The 27,853-nt window shown below is 48.2% G+C and overlaps 1 long non-coding RNA gene across 1 annotated transcript; it reads left to right on the top strand.

Moving 5' to 3' along the window:
• The first annotated feature begins 1,682 nt into the window (after positions 1 to 1,682).
• Positions 1,683 to 3,048, top strand: LOC139057011 (uncharacterized). The gene is made up of 3 exons (XR_011512514.1): positions 1,683 to 1,772; positions 2,478 to 2,589; positions 2,772 to 3,048. It is a non-coding gene; the product is annotated as an uncharacterized lncRNA (long non-coding RNA).
• The last annotated feature ends 24,805 nt before the right edge of the window (positions 3,049 to 27,853 follow it).

A 27,853-nucleotide genomic window follows, 5' to 3' on the forward strand; every position in this document is an offset into this window, starting at 1 on the left:
GGAATAAATTGCATTAAGGTTCGTACAAACTATAGCACGGTGGATTACGAGAGATTAAGGTAGAATTGTGAAGGACACGTGACAATGTATGAACTAACGTATCGTGGTCACGTGACAATTTTTCGCATTCCTAAGTGACTGTAAATTTTTTCAAGGATTCTGATGTTACAGGCATGACGGCCACTCCAAAAATGTATCATCCAGAAAAAGAACGCCCTTTCACTTACAATTTAATTATCATTATTTTTCGTGCTCACAGGAATATTAACATGCAATTAAACACTTCTAGAAAAACTGCAGTAGCAGAACTAAAACACGAGAGCAACATGCACAATTCTGCACTAATATTGCGGTGCCCTTAATAGCCCAACAAAAAGTGGCGAAATGGAAGTTGTTTGGATACATTGCTGAACAAACAGCGACGTGCTGTTGGACGAGCCTTTGCTGTACAATGGCATCAACGTACAATTTGCATGGTGAATCCATAAAGAAGACTTATAGAGGCGAGATGACGTTGGAAGTTCTCAAACCCGAGTTTCCACGTACCTTGCCTAATTTATTCAGAGGTTTACTAAGCTACTGATCTGCTTTCTAAGTGCATCCTCAAATACAGTTTGTAAGGCTAAGCCTATATATTAAGGGCTGGTGTCGTCAAAGCTGTAATTTCTTATCCAGAGCATACGCGCTTGCAAACGCAGTCTTCAGTCTGCTCATGAATGTTTACGCGTCGCTGTCGCCCGACCAAGATGTGAGCGTCTTTATCGAGCCAGAATATCGCTGAAACTACGCTGTGACCTCGCAAGGTTGCTTCGTTCGGACGCAGCGAATAATCTAATCGCGGCAGCAGAAAAGCGCCGATCATCTCGCTCACCGTCCCGATTTGTGTACTGTACCCTCAGTGATGCAGCACAGACTGCGCCCCCCACCCCACCCCAAAATAATATGCTCAGCACGAAACGCAGTACCAACTACCCGCCTCACCGCTCTAGTTAGAGACCACAAGGAAGCAGCAGCAACCAGGCGGCCGTGCGAGCAAGCAAACCTGACAGAATAAACGTTCAATTTGCGCGGCCGCCCCATGCCCAATGAAAAGCGACCGGAAGTGACGGGCGACTCTGCACCATCACTTCGGCGCGCGGCAGGACGGGAAAGCAGAAGCTGCGCCATTATGCTCGTTTTCACCTGCGTTCGCGCAGGGGTGGCACGCTCTCAAGTTCAACAAATGGCCACAGAGGGCGAAAAAATCGACCGCGCGCTGCTGCTAACAAAGCCGACCTAGTAGCATCACCTCGGGATGCGTTCGTTAGTTACAACATTTCCCGGCAGAGGCGTCGTAATAAGCGCAATTTTTTCTTACAAACTTTCTCTTACAATTACCTAAGCATTTTCTTTTACATAAAAACAAGGCAAAATTATTATTGCTAATTAGATATTGTACTTTTTGTTAGTAAGTTTATTGTTTCTTCGCCATTATAAACGCAAAAAGCGTTCAGCATCATCGATCTTTCACGTGATCTCTGGCCTGGATTTAAAATTTTTACCGGTATTTCCGAGTGCACGGCGGCACGGATTCATTCGTTCGTACACTGAAGACTGGTTGCTTCTTTGTTTCTAAAACTAGTTTCTTGCGCTTCGGTGTAACTCGGGGTGAAGTTACGTGTTTGCAAGCGGACATGCAAGCCCGGCAGTTGGGTTTCGGTCGTGAGCCATTCGGAACAGGTCTGCATCGAAACGGGAGCTGGATTTTGCTGCGGCTGACAACGGCAATAACGGTGAGTCGTTTAACACCGCTGCTTCAATCGTTATATAATATCCGTCTCATTACCTTCCAGGCGGGCACAAGTTAACGAACTAGATCCTGCATTACATATGGGCAGTGAGGATCTCAGTTCCTAAATAAACCTTTACTTGCGAGGCTGTCGTTTGGTTTACACACACAACCAGGAAAGAAAGAGCGATATCGGAACGCGCGTCTCATTTTTCATGTTATTGTAGCCGTGGTTGTAGGTGACTGAGTAGCCTTATCAATATACATATTAAACTTTTTTTTCGAGTCGGCCGGCAACGTCTTCCGTCCACAAAACTGAATAATCCTTTGGTAAAATGAAGTGAAAGTACAGAATTTAATGTATTAAACAGTTGCAAGCATGATAATTCACGCATATTTCGTACTTGTTGGTTCCAAATGTTCTTGCTGTTCAGATTGGTTTACCGTAGGGCAACCCACAAATGTTCTCATTTGTGATCTTAATAGTACTTGCGCTGTTGACATGCATTGTAGTTAGGCAGACCTCAATTTTATGGACAATAGCAATATTTATTTAACATGCTGCTTAAGCACCCTAGAACAGACAGTGTACATTTGCATGTGTTCTGTAGTCGCAAATCATTACAACATATATGTCACACCTTTTTGCATTTCACATTGCAAAACTTTGCTTTTTCAATTTCTGATTCAGTCAAAATTTCTGTTCCAGACATGCAGTAATGAGGACGGCGCCAGTATAAAGCAACACACTCCACGCACTAAACAGAAGCTGCTGCCTGCTACAACAAGGTCATTGTGTGGACATTGGCTACTACTACAAGGTAAACAACACATGGTTCAGAAATAAATATGTTTGATCTATGCTGTATTGGCTTGCTGTTTGCAGCAGATATGAATGTTTGTTCATATTTATGGTTCAGTGTAATTGGTTCGAACATATAAAACACCCATAAATTTGGCTAGTCTGTGCTGTATTTCATGTGTCACCGTTTTGCCCCAACAGAGTCTATGCCAAGCACATCTTGGTCGTCACAGGAGCTCCTATCTGCACTAACAGGAAGGGGCTGGAGCCGAATTTGCAAGACTTTTACACCAAGAACAAAGAAGCACATGCACAAGAATATGGATGAGATATCAAGTCTGCAAAGGACTGTGTTAAGACTGCAAAGAGCTTCAGCCACCATTCCACCAGCACGGACATTTGGCTGAGTCCTCCAGGTAACTCAAAAGGGACTTTCTAGAAATTCTTCGTCTTCAGATGCACCTGCAACATCAGACCAAGCACGGACGACGCTGGCCAAAAGATTGAGTTCCATCAGTTTGCCCTTAGTCAGCTTCCTAGCCATGTTAATTCCGTTTGTGCCAAATGTAATTTTTCTTCTATAAATGCAAGCTTTCTCATTGCCCATTTTTGTTAGAGGTCATTCATCCTCATCCAAATATAAAGGTCAACCGATTCTTCGCTGATACTTAATACCAGTCACTGTCTAGTAGCCTAACATATCTGTAGCAGTATCTTCTAGTGTATGTTGTCATGCGCAATTACTCTCCTGAAATAGCTGATGCAGCATCGGCATGCGTCTTGCATTAACCTATGCACATGTCCTATGCACCATTTTACTTTTCTTGATGTTTTTAGCCTTCAATGCTTGCAGAGCAGAGTGGCTTCTCTCTTGAATGCAAGCTTTCTCATTTTCCATATTCCTAGTCTCGTTGGTGATTGCTCCTCTTCCTTGATAGCCTGGGTCTTTGTGCAAGCTACAGTGAAGTGATTGATTGCAGAATCTGGTTTTGCTGCCACACTTGGTTGTGGTAACTGTGTTACGTTTCTCAGATGTGGGGGCCTGGTCAGTTGCATTGGTAAGCAGTCCCTCGAGGTAAGCATTTGCTCCTGCAGTCCGCAAAGCGACATAGACTCCCAGTATACACACACCGTAACTGGTGCGCTCCGTTCGTTCTGGCCTGCTGCAGCCATGGGCAAATTGTGCTTGTGGCCTACCTCGGCCATGACTTGCTCAAAACGGAGACCAGCATATGTGCTTACATGGTTCGAAGTGTATGAAGTTGATAGCCGTATGGGTGGAAAGGCCCGCAAGAATGGCTGCCGAACGTGATGCCCACAAAAGCGACTTGTCCACATTGCGACAAAGTGGGACACAAAGTGTGAGCCACACATAGCGGCCCCCGAAAGAAAATAAATGTGCAGGTTGGAAAGGAGTTAACGCTAAAATGCCGGGTAGTCCATGTCGCTGTGTTGGTTGCGGCAGCAGATGCCTGCGTCACCTGATTGCTTTGCAATGGAAGTTGCGCATCTTCAACGGCAACTGTTGGTTCAAACAGGTGCAAGGCTCTGTCTAATCTGTTTGTACCGCAGGTTTTCGCTCGTTACCAGACCACCACATGTGACAAAGGCAAGCATTATGCCTGTAAGATGGTTCGTAGCCAATGTATAATGTATTGTCTGAATCTCATGCGGTGACTGATTGCCGTTTAATTTTGCTGTTATGTCACTTGGTTATGGTCGCAGTGTTATGTTTTTCGAATATTGCGGCCCGGTCGGTTGCACTGGGAAGCAGCCTCTCGAAGTAAGAATTTGATCCTGCAGTCTGCACAGCGACATAGACTCCCAATTTACGCACAGCGTGATTCGTGCTCCCCATTCACTCTTTCCTGCTGCAGCCATGGGCAAATTGTGCCTCTGGCCTTTCTCGGCCGCGATTAGGCATGAACGGAGACCAGCTCAAGTGCTTACATGGTCGGACGTGTATGAAGTTGGGTGGAAAGGCCCGCAAAAGTGGCTGATGAAGGTGATGCCCACGAAAACGACTTGTCCATATTGAGACAATGTGGGACACCACGTGTGAGCCAAACATTAGCGGCCTCCAAAAGAAAAGAAACATGCAGGCTGGAAAGGAGTCAATGCTGAAATGATGGGTAGTCCATGTCGCTGTGTAGATTGCGGCAGCAGATGCCTGCGTCACCCGACTGCTTCGCACTGCAAGTTGCTCATCTTTAACAGCGACTGTCGCCGCAAACAGGTGGGACACTCTGTCCAATCTGTTTCTGCTGCTGGTTGTTGCTCGTTAGTAGACCACCACGTGCGACGAAAGCAGGCACTACGCCTGTAGGCAGGCAGCTCAATGTACCCTAAGAGACTCGTGTATGTGAATGCTCACTGTTGCCATATGGTTCATCGCCGATGTATAATGTATTGTCTGAACCTCATGCGGTGACTGATTGCTGTTTAATTTTGCTGTTATGTCACTTGGTTATGGTCGCAGTGCTATGTTTTTAGAATATTGCGGCCTGGTCGGTTGCACTGGGAAGCAGTCTCTCGAAGTAAGCATTCGCTCCTGCAGCCTGCACAGCGACATAGACTCCCAATTATCATGCACCGTCATTCGTGCTCCCCGTTCGCGCTTTCCTGCTGCAGCAATGGGCATATTGTGCCTCTGGCCTTTCTCGGCCGCGATTAGGCATGTACGGAGACCAGCATACGTGCTTACATAGTCCGATGCGTATGAAGTTGATAGCTAGATGGGTGGAAAGGCCCGCGAAAGTAGCTGATGGAGGCGATGCCCACGAAAGCGACTTGTCCATAGCGAGACAATGTGGGACACAAAGTGTGAGCCACACATTAGCGGCCCCCGAAAGAAAAGAAACGTGCAGGTTGGAAAGGAGTGAACGGCTAAAATCTGGGGTAGCCCATGTCGCTGTGTAGGCTGCAGCAGCAGATGCCTGCGTCACCCGATTGCTTCGCAATGCAACTTGGGCATTTTTAACGGCGACTGTCGCTGCAAATAAGTGGCACACTCTGTCCAATATGTTTCCGCTGCTTGTTCTTGCTCGTTAACCTGACCACCACGTGCGACGACGACGGTGAGCCGTTTACGAGCTCGCGTCAATGATTCCAGCGTATCTCGACATGCAAATTTTATTTCTGCTATTGCACGAGAATGTACACTGCTTGTCTTTTGCCAATAAAGTCGCGCGTTCTGTTCACTCACTTGTGGCTTGTTTGTATGGGCGTCAGTAGAGGCTCTTGGCAATTAGAACGCACCAGCTACGCGGCAGCGAAGGCATTGACGCATGCCGCCTAGCCTGCGGAGCAAGCACGGCGCGTACCAGCGTACGCGACCGGCAAAAAACGGCCATATTAAATTTTGCGCTAAAAAAAATTGCACTTCCGCTTCCGGATTGAGCAACGTCATCTGGCGTCCCCCAAAGTAAAATCCATGAGCTGCCGCTGCTTATTTTCGAACCACGGCGGAAGGTACAGTTCCCCTTCTCTAAGTATCTTCTTTATTCTATGGTTCGCGTCTGGCGCTGTGCGAAATAATTTTAAACGTGTAATTAGTTTTGTGCGCGGGGTAGAAAAAGATGTGGCCCGTGTTTTGTGTATTACTCGTGCCCCACTTCAAAGCAAAGCGTTCGTACGCACTGGAAGATGGATCCACGGAGGCTGAAACGAGAAGTTGCAACGTGCCGGGTCGGTAGTACTGGCATGATGGAAATTCTCAGGCAAGTGCCCGTTTATTTGGTATTTGTTTTGTTCGCCTTAGAAGTATCTCACTGTGATCTCGTAGCATAATTCATAATTCACTAATGTAAGAGCAAGAGCAGCTGCACTCCTAGTAGGTTAACTACCTCGATCGCGCCCCGTGTGACTAATGTTTGTCAAATCTACATCGGACGTGCTGCGCCTGCATAGTTACGCTTTGTTTCTCAGCGCTTAAGCGTTCATTGATGTGATGCTCTTGTGCGTTCAGCACTTCTTCTTTTAATACGGTCGTTCGCACTTCAGTTAAGTGTGGTCGGGGAAGAAGAAGAAGTTCGTGAGACGCTGGCCGTGCGTTGCATGGGCTCCGCATTTTTCGACCTATTCGGACTGCTACTCATCAACGAGCCATCAACCACTGGTTGTGTCTGATACCGCTCAAGTTTCCGACCACCTGGATACCAGTTTCAAGCCGATAGGCCCGTTTTTGGGGTTTTTATCGGACTTTTCAGGCCTCTCGCGTGGCCGAGCGGAGCGCAGGCGCTGGGCCTGATGCTAGGTCCAGGGCTTTGACGGCGCTTGCGGGCAGCAAGACCGACACCATGGCATCGACGCAGCCTGAAATCGGTCTCCGCCACACGAATTTGCCGAATTCTGAATCCACACTGAGCGGAGTCGCCGACAATCCGCTCGAAGCTCAAGAAATGGAAGCCGACCACCTCGAGGCCACCTCCGACCTAGGGGCAGCGGAAACCGACGACTACGAAGGCGCCTTTATGCTTCATGAAGCAGCGGACCCAACAAATCATCCGAGGAGTGAGTACGATTGGACACTCTTCCTGACCAAGCGCCAAATTAAGGCCCAAAAACGCGGTTTACGGAACGCCGCCATTTTGAAGAACGGAGAGCCCCAGGCAGGCGCAAACAATGGCAAGATGGCGCCGGCGAGTGCCGTCACAACGAGTGACGCAGCTGCCTGCGTGGAAAGCGCGAGCGCACCAAACTCAATCGGAGGGAGAGCAACGCAGCGGCCTAGGCAAAGGGCGCCACCGCTCCCGAAAAATGACGCGAAGATTATTATTAGACCGAAGGATGGATTGCCGGTGAAGGCACTACAAGGAGCCGATGTAGCGAAAGCCATCGGTGCGGCCTGCGGAAACAAGATTAGAGGTGGCAAGGACTTTATCATCAGATTGCTACTACGCTCCAACATCATAATAGCGAGCACACCAAGCGACGAGACCGCGAAGATAATTCGAGGAATCACCAGCTTGAGTTTCGGAGGACGCTCCTTTCAAGTCAACACCTACGTAGCGACACCTGAAGATTGCAAGCGTGCCGTGATCCACGGGATAGACGCCGGGACCACGGAAGAAGAATTGATGGAAAACCTGACACTTCGCACCCAGGGTGTAACCATGCTGGGGGCCAGAATGCTGGGGAAGTCGAAGACAGCCCTCATTACCTTCGACGGACCCTTCATTCCCAGGATGGTCAATTGGTGGGGAGGCGAATACAAATGCCACCCATACCGACCGACGAGGCAAGTGTGCTACAACTGCGGACAACAAGGCCACAGATCTGACGTATGCCCGACGCCGGATGCCAAGGCCTGCAGGCAGTGTGGAGCACGGAACCCGCCGGAAGGACATCAATGCCAGCCAAAATGCCTGGTATGTGGAGGCGACCATGCCACCGGGTCCAGGGACTGCAAGGAGCGCCTGAAGCAGTTCAAGGAGCTTCGCGGGCCGGCCTATGGCTGGCGGCAAAGCCGCCAAAAGAGCCGGAGCGGGCAGCAGCAGCAGCAGCAACAGCAGCAGCAGCATCGGAAGAGATGGCTCAGCTCAGAGGGCGACCATAGCCAATCCCGGAACCAGAGCCAGGAGCGGAGGGGGAGTTCGCGGAGCCGTTCACGGAACCGTTCACGAAGCCGATCACGGACCAACGCTCCCCAGTCGTCCCAAGGCATCAAGGGAGGCAAGCAACAGCCGCAGCAGCAGCGGCACCAGAAGAAGCAGAAGCCCAACAACAACATTAACAACGGCAAGGTGAGCTGGGATGCAGGCCCTCCCAAATCGCTTGTTCCGCACTCGGGTAACAATAGTCGAAATAACATCAGTACACACGAGACTCAGAAAACGAAAATAGGATCCTCAGACAGAAGGTAGAGGAGCAGGATAAGAAGATTGAAGAGCTAATGAGAGCAGTTTGGGACCTCCAGTCGGGAGCCCCTGACAGGCCATCACATCCACAAGAACAGGCATCAGAAGCACCAGAATACTTTGTCAAGTTCATGGCAGAGATGAGACAGAAATTCAACATAATAGAGCAACGAATAGAGATGCAAAACACAGACATACGCAACATGCGTAAACAAGAAAGAACACAAGGGGTCAAAGACAAATTTGACCAGCGACGTCCAACATTAGGCCTGTATTCAGATAATTAATCATGGCCAGACCCAATAAAGGAAAAGGCAAAAACGAAAAACTTGAAATCTGGCAGTGGAATTGCAGAGGCTACCGAAGAAAACAAGGACAATTACAACAGTTCATCAACAAGCAGTTAATTCCGCCCGACGTCATTGCTCTGCAAGAGACCTGGGGCTTCACGCCAAAATTACAGGGGTATACATGCCAATTAAATGAGGTCACTGGTCGAACGGCCATTCTGATCAGCAACACCCTTGCCGCCATAGCACACGACAAGATTGCTGACACAGACATAGATCATGAGATTACCGAAATTATACCGAAAAAGAAGCACGGGGGAAGTACTTTTATTGTAAACGTATACAGTCCTCCAAAGCAGAAGAAGGGCAAATTCACGCACCTTTTCCACGGTGTGAGCAGGTTGGCTAAAAACAACACGCTCGTAATCGTTGGAGACTTCAACGCCAAGGATCCTAGCTGGGGATACAAGACCACCGATAAAAAAGGGTACGACAGTCAAGGAGGCGGCTGACAACATAAACTGCCAACTCTTAACGGACCCAGAGGTCCCCACCAGGATGGGAAACAGCGTCCAGGAGGACACCAGCCCTGACCTCACCTTCGTAAGAAGAGCGAGACAGGCGGTCTGGGAAAATATGCTGGAAAGCCTGGGTAGTGATCATTACATCATCAAGACGCAAATTGGAATGGCTCACGTAAAGCGTCGGATAGGTACAGCAAAATAACGGATTGGGATGCCTTTAGACAAGCCTGTGATGGACATCCGCTGGGCGCGATACTGTCAATCGAGGAATGGGGGAATATGCTGAAGGAAAGGCAAAGCGAGTACACCAAGGAGATCGACCGCACAGAGCAAATACCGGAGGTTGACTCTAGAATGCTTCGGCTATGGGAGGCAAGACAGAGCCTGACCAAAAGGTGGAAGAGACAGAAGTTTAATAGGAAGCTAAAGCTGAAGATTGCGGAAATTACGCAAAAGACAGAAGAGTATGCGGAACAATTGGCGAGAGCAAATTGGCAGCAATTTAGCAATTCCTTAAGCGGAACCCTGAGTACCGCTCGAACGTGGAGCATACTCAAAGCACTCCTGGACCCGAATAAAACCAAGTCGGAGAACAACAAGGCCGTACAGAGGCTGGTTCACCAGTTTCAGGGATCAGAGTATGAGCTCATGGAAAGAGTAAGGCACAAGTGCTTCGGGGACGGTGACCCAGCAGCCTACACGGAGTGCTACAAGGGGAAAGACAATTCTGATCTGGACAGGCCTATAACCAAAGAGGAAGTATACGCAGCAATAAGAAATACCACTAGGAATACGGCTGCAGGCGCAGACAAGATAAAAAACGCGCTGATTCGCAACCTGAGTGATGAGCTGGTAGTCGAACTTACTGACTATCTCAACAAGCACTGGGCGGAGGAGACAGTACCCGAGGAGTGGAAGCATTCGGAGGTAGTGATGATTCCAAAACCTGGCAAAAAACTGCAAGTAGAAAATCTTAGACCAATCTCTCTCACGTCATGCTTAGGCAAGCTGTACGAGCGGGTGGTTACAATGAGGCTACAAAATTATATGGAGGACAACGAGCTGTACCCCCCCCCCAGCATGTTTGGATTCCGCGCTAAATTATCGACGCAAGACGTGCTCCTCCAGCTCAAGGAGGAGGTGCTCAGCAACGTCCCACGAAACAGCGAACACGTCATCATGGGACTGGACATTAAAGGAGCCTTCGACAATGTCAGCCACGAAGCCATACTCACAGGAATGGATAGCGTGAACTGTGGCAGAAGGATTCATGGCTACGTCAAGGCCTTCCTCTCTAACCGGACAGCAACAATCGGCCTGGGAGCAGTCAGATCAGAGAAGTTTCGCACCCCAAACAAGGGAACTCCTCAAGGGTCGGTCATCTCCCCCATCCTCTTCAACGTCGCAATGATCGGGCTAGCAAGACAACTCGAACAACTTGAAGGCATACGGCACGCCATTTACGCTGACGACATCACGGTATGGGTGAACCGGGGATCGCTCAGCGAAAAAGAAGAGTGCCTGCAAAAAGCGGCCACCTGCGTAGAAACCTACGTTAGGGCCAGGGGCCTCACCTGCTCGACGGAGAAGTCCGAGCTCCTAAGGGTGTGGCGAGGCAAACAAAATCGAACGGTCCCTACAAGGGATGAGCTCAGCCTCAACGTATACCTCGCGGGACAACGCATTCCGGAGAAGACCACCATTCGGATCCTGGGGATGTGGCTTCAATCCAATCAACGGTGCAATCATACTCTGACACTGCTGAAGACTGCCACCATGCAGGTAGCCCGTATGATCAACAGAGTATCTAGCAAGAGACACGGTATGAAGGAGAGCGACACACTTAGGCTAGTCACGAGCCTCGTGGTTAGCAGAGTGGTGTATAGCCTTCCCTACCACAAATGCATCAAGCAAGAAGAAGAACAAGCGGACGCCATACTGCGAAAGGCGTACAAAACTGCGCTTCACCTGCCGCAGCGCACATCAACCGAGAAACTGCTGGCCCTGAGACTGCACAATACCTTCAGTGAACTAAGAGAAGCACTACTATGCTCTCAGGCACGTAGGTTGATGCAGACCCCCACGGGAAGGGTGCTCCTGCGAAGATATGGCGGCGGCAACATGATCCAAGAGATCGAACGTACCGAGGCCATTCCGGACAAGTATCGCAGTACACTGCGAGTCGCACCGATACCCAAGAATATGGACCGGAACCTGCACAAGGCGCGTAGAGAGGCAAGAGCGGAGCACGTGCAGAGAACCTTGGCGAACAAGGACAACACAAGGTATACGGACGCGGCAACGTTCGTGAAAGACGGAAGACACAACAGCAGAGCAGTGGCGTCGGTGGTTAATTCGGACCTCAAGGAGATCACCAGCGCATCACTACAGGACTGCACGGTAGTCGAGGCCGAAGAGGCAGCTGTGGCTCTGGCAGCACTGGAGGGCTATCGATCTGGCAGGTCCCTAACAATAATAACAGACTCTCAAGCAGCATGCCGTAATTATACAAACGGCAGAATTGGGCGCAAAGCACGCCATATACTCTGCTCATGCGACCCGGGAAACGAAGTTCACCATACCATAATCTGGGTACCAGGGCACACTGGCATAACAGGGAACCAAGAGGCGGATAGGATAGCTCGAGGGCATACCAACCGGGCGTCCGACACATCCAGCCTTGAGGAACCCGAGTCAGTACCCATGGGCTACTCAGATATACTAAATTATTATAAAGGGGCCAGACTGAAGTACCCACCCCCGGATAAGGATCTAAGCAGAGAGGATGCTGTTGCATGGCGACAACTGCAGACGGGTACTTTCCCGAATCTAAACCTTCTGAATAAAATTTTCCCTACACAATATGAGGCTAAGTGCCCATGGTGCGGAGAGAAGCCAGATCTGTACCACATATCATGGGCCTGTCAAAATATTGAGTCCCCAACTATCTATAAAATTAAAAACCCGAGTGCGGAACAGTGGGAGAGTATGCTTTCCAGCGTAAGCTTGAACGGCCAAAAGCGCCTAGTAGAGCGAGCTCGCGGGTTGGCCATACTCAGTGGAGCCTTGGACTAGGGCACCAACCCTGTGATTGCAGACAGAAGAATCCATCAGAAGATGGAAGACGCCGTCTGAAGCCGCGAAGATCTCTTTTCTAGAGCCCAATAAATGTTTTCCGATCCGATCCGAAGTGTGGTCGACCACTTTTGCGTCGCGTAGAAAAAGGACGACTGGCTTTGCCACCTTTCGAAACAACCGGCGCGTTATTGGTTCTCCCTGATGCGGTCGCGTGTTGCTGCTTGCCGGACGCCTTCAGCATGTTTCCGGCTCGCTTTGTCTGCGTGTGCTCGCGCTCGGCTCGATTTGTGTGTATGTGCGTGTGTGTGTGCGCTCAGCTCGCTTTGTGTGTGCGTGTGTGTGCGCGCGCTCGGCTCGCTGTGTGCGTGCGTGCGTGCGCGCGCGCGCGTACAGTACATGCCGGTTTGTATGGGCCGGCGTGTTTGCGTGTGTCTAGTGAGTAAGTGTTTTGGGAGTGTGTTTCTGTGGGTCGCTGTGTGTGCGTGCACGTGTTAGCGTGTCTTCCTGCATGTATGTGTGCTTGTTTGTGTTTACCAATGTGCGCGTGCGCGATTTTGTGTCTGCGCATTGAGAGTGCGTATATTTGTGTGTGCGTGCGAGTGCGTTTTGTGTGCCTGCGTGTGTATTGCATAAGGCCGGTAGAGTTTTACTCGCAATAAAACTTCCGATTTGGTGCAGCGAGTGTTCCCGCCTGAAAGCCGAGTTTGGTTTCAAGCCACCCTGGACAACTGCTGTATGAGGTGCCGTTTCTCGGGAGTACCAGTGGAAAGGCGTCAGCTATCCGCCTTCGTCCTTTTTCCTCCCATGCCCTGATGAATCGATGTCCTTGATTCTTATTCTGAAATGAACGTTACATCCAGAGCATAAATAAATGATTAAGAAATCTGGTAGTGTGTTTCGCCATTACACTAATTCTGATCTTAAAGACGTTGATTTCCCATTAGCCCACATTTCTGCTGATGCAGACAACCGCTGAAATTGTTAGTGGCAGGTTATTCGAGACGTTCTACGTATATAGCAATTTGTCTTCAGGAGCTTTTAAGTGTTGAAAATTTGAAGTGTTGTGCTTTAGAGGTATCATATACAAGCTTTAGGTCTCCGGGTAGTTGGCATGCCCTTCGAGAGTGGTCGCCTATAGCCCTACTGAAATTCGTAATACAGTTTGGAGCACTGCGGAAGCTAGAAGGCGTGTCCTGGCTCTCGAGAAAGTGTTTAAGCTGGAGATGTAGGTTGAGGAGTTTGGGGTTGGTAACACAAAGAAATTTTTATGCCTTAGCAGTAGGAGTGTCAAAGGGAAAAAAATGTATGTGTCAAGCGTAGGAAGCTCCTCATGTGGTAAAGGCTTGTGTGTGCGCCCATGCAAGCGTTCGTGTGTGGGAATTCGCTTCTCAAAAGGAAGTATGTGTGTAAGTGAGCTACTTCATTGCTGGTCTGTTTGCCAAGAATTCGCAAGAAAATACAATAATCAATTTAACTTGAAGTATTAAACTGCAAAGCATGCTGGCATAGTGGCAACAGCAGCATATGAGCATACAAGCATGCAGCTGTGTGACAGTCTTAATGCATGACTGCAACATCTGGGAGGCTTGCTTCTTCTTCAGTCATCATCATCATCAGCCTGGTTACGCCCACTGCAGGGCAAAGGCCTCTCCCATATTTCTCCAACAACCCCGGTCATGTACTAATTGTGGCCATGCCGTCCCTGCAAACTTCTTAATCTCATCCGCCCACCTAACTTTCTGCCACCCCCTGCTGTGCTTCCCTTTCCTTGGAATCCAGTCCGTAATCCTTAATGACCATCGGTTATCCTCCCTCCTCATTACATGTCCTGCCCATGCCCATTTCTTTTTCTTGATTTCAACTAAGGTGTCCTTAACTCGCGTTTGTTCCCTCACCCAATCTGCTCTTTTCTTATCCCTTAACGTTACACCTATCATTCTTCTTTCTTTTTTTTCTTTCCATAGCTCGTTGCGTAAGTATAAAGTCCATATTCTTGGCCTCTTCTTCTTCAGTAGTCTTCTTCAGTAAGCAGCACAAAGTCCATATTCTTGGCTTTTCTCTTGCAAACCAAAACAAGGCTCATTGCCAGTGATCTTGTTTTTTGTTCTAATAGCATTTGTTTATCTTGTACTTAGAGCGTCGTTTCTCGCAGGTCATGCAGATGGCAGCAGCAATTTCACAATGCCCGGCCTTGGTGCCCCCCATCAAGAGCAAGCCACTTGCGTTCGCCTTCAGACAGATGGTTACTGTCCTCTTGAAAGCGGTTGAGAAGACAACATTGTAAGTAGATATAGTTGTGTAATGTAATATAATAAGTCAAGTTATAATTTAAAACTCTGAGGCTCCTTGGCCGCCTAAGCTTGATATCATGTGCAGTTGTGTGTGGTTGTAAATATTGCCGATGGTACAGTGCATACTGCAGGTATGACTGCTGGTCCAAAGTATGCATTTGCATCTTCTTGATGGTCTTTTATAATGAGGATTTTCTTTGTGAAAGAATATTCACAGAGTGCCGGGACGTTGCAGCATCATATTCTTTATTGTGCATTCACTGCTAATTTCGTATGACCTTCCTGCCACCAATTTATTTGCAGGAAAGGAATATTTGTTTACTCTCTGCAATGAGCTTGTTATTTGCTCATTGCATTACACTCTTCTACCTCTAATTTATTCCCATATAATTCTCAATACCCTAAAATTTCAGCTGTTTTTATTTTGAATAAGATATCAAAATCAAAATGCACCGGATTGCAATCTAGACTGCAAGGGATTCGAAAAAATTACAAAAAACCTGGACCTCTCGGGTGCATTAAAAAACGTTTCCGCAGGCAATGTGTCTATTTCTTGTACTGACTAGCTACTCATGAAAATTGCAAGCATATTTCATTTCGCAATTTTGCAGGATATAGCAGGCCTATCATTGTCTCTAAGCACAACCGTTCCTCATTTGCATCATGAAAATGTCTCATGCTTAATTTGGGACAAGTCTTGAAAAATAAATATTTCATAATTTTGAAACTACACAAAGTATTGGTTGAAGCTAGACAGTTTTCAGACAACTTGACAATGTTGAACATAGCCATTACAAGACGAGACAAAAAACATGCACAGGAGCACTCATTCAATGAAATGCAATGCTTGTGCTCATTTTCCACATGGCAAAATATACTTTTAATCGAGAGAGGGTGGGTAGCCAATTTCCAACCATTGTGACTCATGTGGATAGTGGCAACACAGGATGAGAAATGGTTGTCTCTGAGGTTCATTGAATATATGAAAACCTATATACAATACCCCCCCCCCCCGTGAGTGGTAACCGAGCAATATGTTTTGGGCAGGAAAGATGATTGTTCTAGGAGACTACAAATTTCAGGCTCTAGTTGATAGGCTACAGAAAGAAGGACCACGTAAATAGTCACAGATTAACAAACTGCGTAGGAGGGGCATCACAGTTAAGAGCATGAAGTGGGAGCATGAGGAAGGATAAGTTTAAATAAGGGAATACTACTTGTCAGCGCATTGCCAAGCTAATCCATTGAAAGAAGGGGGCGTGCTCTAAGGAAAATAGTTGACAACACATGCTAAATTTTCGGGGAAAGTATGCCAAAATGCCAATTCTTACTACATTAGTAAATAAATACACAATAAATTTTAGGATACAGAAAGGGTCTAACAAACTGCATTGGAGAGTTGGAAATTGCTGGGCTGGATGCATGTATTGCAGCGCAAATGAGAATGCCAGTGGGGATTCCCTGATTTTCATTTTGTGTGCACTCTGTAAAACAGTACTCTTGGTCTCTTAGTGTAATAATGTTGTGTAAAAACAGTCATTTTTTAATGCGTTGTGCATCTCACTCTTAATGTGCCATATCCCGTAAGGTTCTCAGCTGCAGTACTTATAAAGTGTAATGCAGAGATATATTGCAGATTTCATAATGTCATTGTTGTTTTAAAGTCACATACACACTCTTGCAAAAAAGTCTGTTGAGAGATGTCATTGGTAGTCTTTAAATTTTATTCACTCTTATTTTCCATGGTGAAAAGGCTACTGTAAATTTGTTTTTGCTGCTGTATGTGCCTTGTATTCACAATGACATGGTGGTTTAGCATTCACAGTAACATGCAATTCCTTAATTTGCAAAATAGAAATTTCTCCTACCTTTCACTTGTCTTGCCTAGTTGCCTGAGCGGTGCATTTTGCCCAGTCACATTAACTAGGTTTGTTACATTGAGGAGCTTGTTGCTTTATCGAATTTTCAACAAAGTACATGTGTAATTGCACAGACTGAATTCTCAAGATTCTCTTCTTATTTTGCTAATGCAGGATGCAAGATTCCAGCAGTGCCATGCGCTGCATTTATTGGTCAAGATGCTCAGAAAATGAAGTTCCTGCACCTCGTGGTTAACCGTGAACACTTCTTTTTCTTTTGGAAAGCTAAAGGCCATTTGCTGCATCAATTGCATGTTTGCAGCTCAGGCGTGTGCTATATTTTTTCTAATCTTGAATCAATTATTGTTCGCTGTTCAGTATAAAAAATGACTTGCAGCATGAAGGACAAGGACTGCAAGATACATACACTGCGCTGACTTCCAAGAATATTTTATTGCGTTGCCACATCGTGTGTGTATACACAAGAGGGGTCATGCGCAGAAAATGAAAGCCAGTCACAAGGGGTGTTCTAAAGCAAGTCATTGTACAAAGAACATGGTCACTTGGAAAAAACAAGCATCACAATTTCTATCTGTTGAGATACAAAACTGCACTATGGGTGAGCGTGATAGAGGGGGCACTAACGTACACACTATCCAGTCTTGTGGCGAATTGAGCTTCAATAATTTACCGGGTGAGCTGTGTCTCGCTAAAACTTCCGTATCTTCAAAGAGGGGCATGCAGCCGCAGTCCCGGCAATGAATGCCCAAGTGGTCTTGAGCAGTGTTATGGACGTTCTTATAGTGCTCTCTTGAACGATCATTTGGGCACCTGCCTGTCCGTCCAACATATTTACTGCCTCATAACAGGGGAATTTGGTAAACCACAGTCTTTGCACATATCGCAAAACTTTTTCTGTGCCCGACAGAGCAACAACTCTGACGCGATTTAGGCACGTTTACACGCTTACAGAGCCTTGCCAGCTTTTCCGGGGCTGAGAAAAGGACTGATTCCTGCAGGTTGCCCAATCTTCTTTAGCCTATGGAAGACATGCACATACGGTAGCACTGCAAACCTGTGTCTTTCAACCGGCTCGTTCCTTGACTGAGCGCGCTCATCACGTTTTGTGCACTTCAGAAGCTGTTCTGCTATTGCTGAAATTAAGGCCACAGGGTAGACAACCCAAGAAAGGCTATCAACCTGTGCAACAAGACTATGTTGCATCTCGTGTGAGCAAGATTTATTGAGGCTGTTAAAGAGGCAAAGCTTTACAATATCTCATTTAACGAGCTTTGAATGTGCAGAGTTAAAAGGCAAGAGTGACTTCTCGATTCGAAGCACTAGCACACCTTTTTGTTTGCAAGGCACAGCCTGACCCCGCAGGGGCGTCTGCGTCAGCAGGCGTTTGGTGTGTTGCGACACCACGGACCCAAGCACACGAGGGTTGGACCCTCCCGCGTGTAGCCGTGCGCGGCCTAGCCGTGTCCGGGGAAAAGGGGATCCTGGGGGTTGAGCCAATGCCGGGTGTTTCGACCTTTACGGCCCCTCGGCGGCGGCAACACACCCCTTTGGCCTGGGCTTCACGTAGACGGCACCCCCGGACTGACCCACCCGGGGGGAAATCGGCAGTCGCCTCTTCCTATCTCTTCCTCTCGAATCTTAGTCTTTATCTCCTACTTTTACATCTTTCCTGTCTTCTCTTCACTTCTTATTACTTCCGTATTTCCTGGCGGCAAGGCTTAACCGTGTGTAATATATCCTGCCTTGGGTATATATATATTAGGTTATAGCGGCGATACATGGCTGGCGTCTGCAGGTTCTCTTCCAACCTTGTAGCGTCCCCTTGTTGGGCTCGGTGGTGGGTGGCCACCATCGCCGCCGAATTTTCCAGTGTTTACATGGCAAACGCTTTTCCCCCCTCCAAGATCGCCCTCCAAAACGAGGGCGCACCGAAGCAACATTTCAGTTCCTATTAAAACCAAACTATGACACCTTCCCAAAGTTCCATGTCCTTCACAGTGAAGGCAACACAACTATCAGAAAACTATCAGCTTTCATAGTATCCAAATGCCTATCAAACGCGATCGGATCAGGCTACAAAGCATCAAAGATGGCAAGTGGAGACCTCCTCCTTGAACTGACAAAGAAAGAACAAGTCGAAAAAATCAGTGAACTCAAAACCATCGGTGACACTATTGTCACAATTTCCCCACATCGCTCGCTCAACACCAGCAGAGGAGTAATATCAGAAGAAGATTTCATGAACCTCAGTGACGAAGAGCTCCTTGAGGGATTCCAGGAGCAACATGTAATCAAGGTACAAAGGATAACACTTCGACGAAACGACCAACAGATCCCCACAAAAAATTGGAGGACGCGACAGCGTTCCCGTCGACCCGCCAAGGGGTATAAGACAATGCGCTACGGCACAGCGATCACTTACGATGCGCCCCGCATCGGACTTAGCGCCCACCTATCACGCGGTGAGCGTCGAGCAACGCAGCGTTCGGCGCGGCAACGATACGTGCGCCTGAGCGAACGGAACGAACCAAAGAACTCGGTGTCTCGGAGAGGAAACGATCTACGCCAGCCAAACGTCGTGATCGGCACGGGCAGAGTGATAGATAGTAATCTAAAGAAAGGAAGGGCGCTTGATACCGGGAGCACGGCGAATTGTCGTCAGGGGAGAGGGAGTCCCGCGACGCGCCTGGCAGCGGTCCCAATGCGCGCGCGGCGCGCCTCCTGTCGGGGCAGCGCCGTACATTGAGAGGAGGGGGTCTTCTGTGTTTGCCGCAAGATGGCTCTGCGTGTGCGGAAAGCGCAGAAGAAATGCAGCGGAAACGCATTTCGCAACTCGTGTAATTGTGACTTCTGTACGTTACATGTTCATAATTACCGATATACACCGCAGTATAACTTTCTACGGCTCGTTTCGAAGACAACACCGCATTCACTAGAGGCGCGTTTGCACCGCTTGGAAGCATCCAACTCGTGGCTGAGTGGTAGCGTCTCCGTCTCACACGCCGGAGACCCTGGTTCGATTCCCACCGGGCCAATCTTGGAAGTTGCTTTTTATTTATGAAGCGCCTGCAGTGATTTATCGCTCATGGTCAACGCCGCAAACGCCGACACCGACGCCGACGACACCGGCTTTTCTGCGACACGAGCTCCTTAACGCTATCGCGTTAAAACACGTAATACTTACAATTGGCTCCAGTACTGTGCCAAGTTCACTCGACGCAAGCTACCTGAAAATCAACGTCCGACCATACATACCGAACCCGAGGTGGTGCTTCAAGTGCCAAAGGTTCGGACATGCATCACAATCATTCAGAGGAAAGGAGAAATGTGCAAAGTGTAGCGCCAACGACCATCCATCTGACAACTGCAATGCTCCCGCACAATGTGTCAATTGCAAGGGCGACCATCCAGCTTACTCGCGAAGCTGCCCTTGCTGGAAAAGAGAAAAAGAAATAAATGCAATAACTGTAAAGGAAAAGATTTCATTTCATGAAGCGAGGAAAAGGTTAGCGCACTTACCTCAAGTAAGCTATACCAGTGTGACACGGCAGGAATCTCAGGAATCTACAGGGTCCACTTCCGGTACTCCTGTAGAAACCCCAACCGCCCCCTTGGTGGCTGCAGCCAGTGCTGCTCCACCAGCAACGAATACGGGCCCGCAGACAACAGTGCCGCAGGGCCCGAAGTTGAAGCGTACCCCACGGCCCGAGACGTGCGTCTCGGCGCCTGGCTCTCGATCGTCCAGTGCCTCGGAAAAGGCGATGGACGTCGATCCAAAAACCCCGGCGTCATTGACGCCAAAAGACCCGCGCTCCTTGGAGCGCACACAGAAGGAGAAACATATTTTAACTTCTGTGAGAAAGGGAAAGGTAACCTGAGCGGTTACCGGCCTTCATAAGAGTAACCAGGTTTAAAATAGATGTCACCTACAATTCGTAAGCTCACACACATAAGTATTTTTTCCCGATTCCAATAAGATGGCTTTCATCATTCATTGGAACTGTAGAGGCCTAATTCACAATCTAGGTGGCATCAAAGATATCATAAATAAGTTATCACCAGTGGCATTCTGCCTTCAAGAAACGAATCTAGGACCAAAGCATACAAATTTCCTTAAAGGCTTTACAGTTATAAGAAAGGACCGCGAACACTCCAGTCGTCTATCAGGAGGTGTCGCTGTTGTCGTTCAAGGCGGCATCCCTACACGGAACGTTTCATTAAATACTCCGCACAAGGCAGTAGCTGTCACCGTTTTGTCATTTAAGACTGTAACCATCTGTTCATTATACATTCGTCCCCATAGCCATTTCACAACTCGAGATTTGGACGACTTAATTGACCAGCTGCCGGAGCCTTTTGTTTTAGTTCGTGATTTTAATGCTCACTGCACTCTTTGGGGTAGCGATAAGAATGACCAAAGAGGACAACTTATCGAAGATTTTGACTAATAACATCTATCTTTTAAATTCAGGTGCGCCAACTCATTTTTCACCCAGTTCACGTACTTTTAGCTGCATTGATTTAGCCTTCTGCTCTCCCGACATTTTTACCGATTTTAAATGGGATGTACTGAAGACATCATATGGCAGTGACCTGCTATAATCAACCTCACATCAACACTACCCATTATATCTCACAAACCGCGCCGTTGGAAACTACAAATTGCAGACTGGTCTGTTTTCACAGAAAGTGCCAGGCTGGAGGAGCTTACTTTAACAGATTTAAGCATTGACGAAATTAATGAACAATTTACTAACTGTATTATTTCTGCAGCCGAAAAGGCCATTCCGCAATCTTCTGGCGTTGTTCCGAAAAAGCTTAAGCCTTGGTGGACACATGAATGCACCATAGCAAAAAAGCAGCAAAATAAGGCCTGGGGAATCTTACGCAGGTACCCAACACATAACAACCTTCTAAACTTTAAACAAGCCAAAGCGAAAGCTCGATATATCCGGAGACAGGCAGAAAAATGTTCTTGGCAAAAATATGTATCTACGATTAATAGCACCGTTACATCCAAAAGGATGTGGGACCAGGTCAGAAAGTTTAAGGGGGACTACTCACCATACACGATACCCATACTTACACCTTCAGGCACTCAGACAACACTACAACAACAAGCGAATATACTTGGGGAACATTTCTATAACATCTCTAGCTCGGCTAATTATTCAAACAGGTTCTTAAAATACAAACTGTCGGCAGAAAAAGAGAAGCTACCAACTGCGTGTATGTCAAGGGACGAATACAACGCTCCATTTACGCTACAAGAGCTTAACAGGGTTCTCTCTGCTGGCAAGAAAACTGCAGTAGGTCCCGACCGGATTCATTATTCCATGCTTGCACACCTGTCCCCAGCATCTGTAAATGCTCTCCTTAAATTTTTTAACAAAGTATTTGAATCTGGAAGCATGCCAACAAGTTGGAAAAACGCAATAGTTGTGCCTTTTTTAAGAACAGGTAAATCCCCCACATCCCCAAGCAGCTTTCGACCCATTGCCCTCACAAGCTGTTTGGCAAAATCATACGAAAGTGCCGTAAATGGGAGATTAACTTTCACGCTTGATACACGTAACTCCATCGATTTTCACCAGTGTGGCTATAAAAAAGGGTGTTCAATGACAGACCACCTCGTCCGACTTGAACACGAAATACGTGAAGCATTTCTACAAAAACAGCAATGCCTGGCAGTGTTCTTCGACCTTGAAAAAGCGTACGACACCACGTGGAGATTTGGTATCTTACGTGACCTCGCCGCGTTAGGAATCCGTGGCAAAATGCTAAACTGTCTCGCTGATTTTATGTCCAACAGAACTTTCCAAATCCGTCTAGGCACCGCGCTCTCGCGCACATTCATGCAAGAAAACGGCGTGCCACAAGGTTGCGTACTTAGCACAACACTCTTTATAGTAAAAATGAACTCTGTCAACAAAGTTATTCCCACCTCCGTTATGCACTCCATATATGTCGATGATCTGCAAATAGCATGCCGCGCCTCAAACTTACGAACATGTGAAAGACAGCTCCAGACAACAATAAATAAACTAATGGAGTGGGCTGAGCAAAATGGCTTCCGCTTCTCTACTCAGAAAACTGTTACAGTGCTTTTTTCGCAAAAACGAGGGTTGTACTTAGACCCGGATGTAAAATTGAATGATGTCGCGCTGCCGGTAAAACAAGAGTTAAGTTTTGATTGTTCTTTTCTCCTTGAAGTCGACCAAAGTCTCTTCAAGGTGTTTATCGGCGTTGATGAAGCAGGAGGCAGGTTGGAGGTAACAAAACTTGAAGATATATTGCAACGGAAATATTTACACATTCAAATACAGAGTTAGCAAAAGAACACTGATACAAAACACACAAGTAAACAGCGCCTTACTCTTCTACTTTTTCTTAAGTTAGAGCCTAGGACAACTGTCACTACATACGACCAACCGAGTCTCACTGTTCTACCACTAAGTGGTTACGGCCCAGACTAGCGTTGCATCGTACGGAGTGTTACTGTTCTATCAGGTTTAGTGATTACAGCCTAGACTGAGGAACAAGCGCCTCGTCTCGATTGTTATAGGGGAAAGAGACAAAGAAAAAGGGCGGTACGGTCGTTAGCCCATCCCACGGAAGCAATTGCCAAGGAAAGTTGACAGTTTCTTAAGCCACAACCTAAAGGGATGGGCTTACTCTCATAAGTGAATCTATTGGAAAACCACCCTGTTGTCCCTCTTCCCACATCTTCTTCTCCCCCTCCTATTTCCACGTGGTCAGTGACGGCCTCGGCAAACACGCCAGGCATGCACGATTTATTGAGGCCATCTCGCACCTCAGCGGCGTTTCTAGCCAGCAAGGGGGCTCGGGCGCTGGTGTCCCAACACCGCGTACCGTAGTCCCCCTCAAGGTTTTTCCTGGTAGAAAAATAATTACCGCTGGCGGCATCCGGACTCGGGTGCTCTTAAAACGACATTCTCCGAACGCGGCCTCCGCATGCGCACCGCGCCCCTCTCTACGCCGCGCACTGCTTGTTGTAACACGACACCAAGCGGGCTCTCCCCAGCGCTCAAAACAAGATGCACGTGGCTGCCGTCCGAATGCGTAGGGGCGTGAACCCCCCGCACCTTACGCACCAGACGTGGTCAACATTGCTAGCAGCTGCGTCTCTAATTAGCAGGGGACTCAAGAGCCGGCGCCACAACGTCGCGTATACAACCGTCCCACTCGAGCTTTGTCCGCGTGGCCCTATTATGACCATCGGCGGAATGTCAACACAGCGCGCGTAAAAGCATTTTCTCCGAATCCGTTTTCCGCCTCTGCACCGCGCCCCCCGCGACGGCGCGCGCCTCGGCTCGGCACCCAACACCACGCGGGCCGTCCGACCCCTCAAAAACAGAAACGGTTGCCGCCCGAGGCGCTGGGGGGTGGACGCTTCCCCATTCACAAAACGCATGGGCAACTCGCGGCACTGCAAAAGTATATGCAAAACAATCATGCAGCCCTACGCCGTCCATTCTGCCTGTTCGACGATGAGCGGCCTAACACGTTCCCCCTAAAGAGTATACTGGGCTGATTTTCGCTCAGTGATACGATAAATCACTGCCGCGATTACGTAATGAACATTCTAGTCACACCCTAGCCTAATTACATCACAACAACAAACACTTTCAAATAACAAAGCAAGAAGAGAGTAAAAAGAAATACACAATACATGTCATCAAACTATTAAGCACACGATTGCAGTTCCAAACTGTAAGAGCACTCTAGTGTCTCTGTGTCTTGAATCGGCACTCGCAAAGTCCGCAATATACAGCGCCAAGTGAGCAGGAACATTCACGCCCATCCAGTTGGCATGGCACTATAGTATTACGCTGGCTTCCATGAGCTGTTGTAAAGCCCGGACAAAGCATCCGCGTTACCATTACTGACACCCTTCCGATGTCGCACTGACACGTGATATCGCTGTAAAGCCAGCGCCCATCTTGTCAATTTTGCCCCGTGTGGAGTCGAAGTTGTAAGGTACGGCAATGGATTGTGGTCGGAAACAACGTTTATCTCGGCACCAAAAAGCCAGTAGTCAAACTTCTTTAAGGCCCATACAATAGCAAACGCTTCCCTCTCAATTGTCGACCATCGCGTCTGAGTCGGCGTGAAGCGGTGGCTGGCAAAGGCAATAGGCCTCTCCTTTCCCTCAGCTGTCATTTGCGCCAAACAAGCGCCCGCCGCCGTAGCTGACGCGTCTGTGAAAAGCCAGTAGGGCTCAGATGGGTCCGGAGTGCTGAGCGCCACGGCCTCGCACAGGGACTGTTTCAGCGTCTTAAACGCCGTCTGAGCGTCCTCTGACCAGGGTATGCTATTGGGTACCCCTTTCTTTGTTAACCGCATGAGCGGGCTCGCCACCTCTGCACAATCTCGGACGCACTCGCGATAGTAGCCGCACAGTCCTAGCAGGCTGCGTAGCTCCTTTTTAGTGCGTGGTGGCGCCACATTCTTAATTGCAGCTATTTTCTCTTCGTGTTCTGGGGTTGAGAATCTTGGTGCGCAACCTAATTTCTCGAGCATCGACTGTGTGAGCTGTGATTTGAAATTAGTGCCCTGGTCGGAACAGATCATTTCCGGAACGCCAGTGCGACTGAAAATTTCAATCAACGCGTCGCAAGTCGCCTTAGCTGTCAAAGAGCGCAGTGGGACAATCTCTGGCCACCCTGTGCAAATGTTCACCAAGCATAGCGCGTACCTATGACCTTTCGCTGACGGTCTGTCTAAGGGTCCAATGATGTCTGCATTGACAATTTGAAAAAGGTGATTTGGCCTAGTGGGAGGAGTTACAGGTACTCTGTCCGTGCGACGCCTGTCAGAGCGAATTTGGCAATCATGGCATGAACGACAATGCTCTAATACCTCCTTCTCCATGCCAGCCCAAAAAAAATTACACCTAATACGCACTTCAGTTTTCCTTGGCCCTAGGTGCCCTCCGCATAGTGACTCATGAGCGAAACGCATCACCTCACTGCGCTTGTCTTTGGGAACAACTAGTTGTCTCACTCGGGTGCCTACTATTGAGTCCCAGTGGTGTAAGAATCCATCAGAGACGAACATGCCGGATTTCCCACTCCGAGCATCTTCCCAACCTTTCTTTAAGGTAGCGTCAGCTAGCTGCACTCTGCGGATTTCTCCCCTCTGGCTTAATGACTCATCCTTCTCATCATAAATTAGCTCAACTTCCCCAGAAACACCTTCCTCCTCCAAAGTAACGTTGCAGGCCACTACCTCGGCTTTCTCATTTGATCTCTCTATCCTCTGAGTAGGCTCGGCCGGTGCTACAATGGATTCCAGAGAGCTGCTGGCCCTGAATAAATGTTCCCAATCTTCCTTGGTCAACAAACAATCTGTGCCCTCGACGAGCTCATTAGTCAACGCGCAGAGTAGGTCAATGTTCTGGGGCTCCGCCGCCATTTGCGGGCTATTTAACTTTACCGGCAACGTTGCTAGCTTTGCCTCGATAGTTTTACCAAATGCAGACACCAATCTTATTGTGCCTGATGGCTCCACGATACTTTTCGGAAGGAGACTCTCGCGTATGACAGTTATTTCACTTCCCGTATCTAGAATCGCATCTGTGGATACGTTTCCGCATGAGATAGGGATCAACTGCAGGTTAGTCATGCCTTCGCCTTTGTGTTTCAAGGCCTCTACCTTTGCAGTGAGGACTCCATTCGGTATCTCACTTCCCGTCTCGTGGGCTATCGACACCCTTTGTGCCCTCTGCCTTGGCTCGATAGCCTCCTTTGGCTGATTTTCCTTGTCACTAGACATCGGGCAATCCTTAGCGAAATGGCCTGAGCTGTGACATACGTGGCACTTGAGGGCGCTTTTCGCCACTCGCGTCGGCTTTTGCCCCATCTCTGCCGCTGATGGCTCTGAGGCGTATCCTTTGCCTTTCGCTTGTTCCAAAGTTTGCAGTACTTTGGCAATCTCAGGTGGCTTAAGCCATTCCTCGCCTTCTCGTAGCCTCACGTACTCAAGACCCTCTATGCTAAGGCCCGCTTTTATACGATCCGCAACCATGAGTTCTGCCATCACTTCTACAGTGTCGGGCTCCTCTTATTTGAAGGTAGTAGGAAAAATACGTTTTCACTCGCGACGCGAACTGTGACCACGTTTCCTCCTTCCGCTTCACTGCTCTCTCAAACCTTTGCAGATACTCTGCCGGAGAAAGCTTCAGTTCCATCAACACTGCCTGTTTAACTGACTCGTAATCTGTACTCTCTTCCTGGTTGAGGTTACGCAGTACGTAGCGAACGCGCTCAGTTAGAGCTGGCATGACTAAATGCACGCGACTCTCATACGGTACCCCGTAAGTAGCAAAAAGTCTTTCTACCTCCTCAAACCAAAAGGGTACATCCGCGTCACACGGCAGGCGGAACCCTTTAAGCACTTTTGCGCATTGCCCGACAGAGTCGAAGCCCATTCGCCTCCGATCGCCCCACTCCGACTCAGCGCTGGACGACGTCCCATTGAGACGTTCAGCATTCGTCCTTGCCTGCAACAGCCTTTCGTACTCAATCTGAAGTTGTATACAGGTAGTCTGAGCATTGAGCCTTTGAATTTCAAGTTCAAGCGTTCTTGTATCATTCGGAATTTGCAAAGGCTGAGATGCCTGCTGCGAAAATTCCTGGCTCTGACTGGGTTCACTCATTTCATTTGACTTATCGGAATTTAGCCTATCGTCATTTGATAACTCCCGATTCCGATCCATTTCCGCCACCGTCGCACCCTCAACTCCATTAGACTCCATTGTCTCTGCGCCCCCGCGTGTCCTCACCATTTGCTCTACACATCAACTGCCATGCCAACTTGAGAAAGACGCAAGAAATCCTGCTCACCCTTTGCTGAATGCACTGTCGTTTTCGGATCTCCTCCACGGTCCGGGCTTGGCTGCTGTGGGATCTTCTCAAAGGTGCAGGAGGTGCTCATTGGATGACTTGATCCCTTCACCACTGGTCCAGGATTCGATGTTGTAGAGCTCGCCGATCCTGTCGACTGCGCCAGTTAAGTTTTGATTGTTCTTTTCTCCTTGAAGTCGACCAAAGTCTCTTCAAGGTGTTTATCGGCGTTGATGAAGCAGGAGGCAGGTTGGAGGTAACAAAACTTGAAGATATATTGCAACGGAAATATTTACACAGTCAAATACAGAGTTAGCAAAAGAACACTGATACAAAACACAAGTAAACAGCGCCTTACTCTTCTACTTTTTCTTAAGTTAGAGCCTAGGACAACTGTCACTACATACGACCAACCGAATCTCACTGTTCCACCACTAAGTGGTTACGGCCCAGACTAGCGTTGCATCGTAAGGAGTCTTATTGTTCTATCAGGT

This window comes from Dermacentor albipictus, chromosome 3 (genome assembly GCF_038994185.2).
Source record: "Dermacentor albipictus isolate Rhodes 1998 colony chromosome 3, USDA_Dalb.pri_finalv2, whole genome shotgun sequence".
Classification (NCBI taxonomy): domain Eukaryota; kingdom Metazoa; phylum Arthropoda; class Arachnida; order Ixodida; family Ixodidae; genus Dermacentor; species Dermacentor albipictus.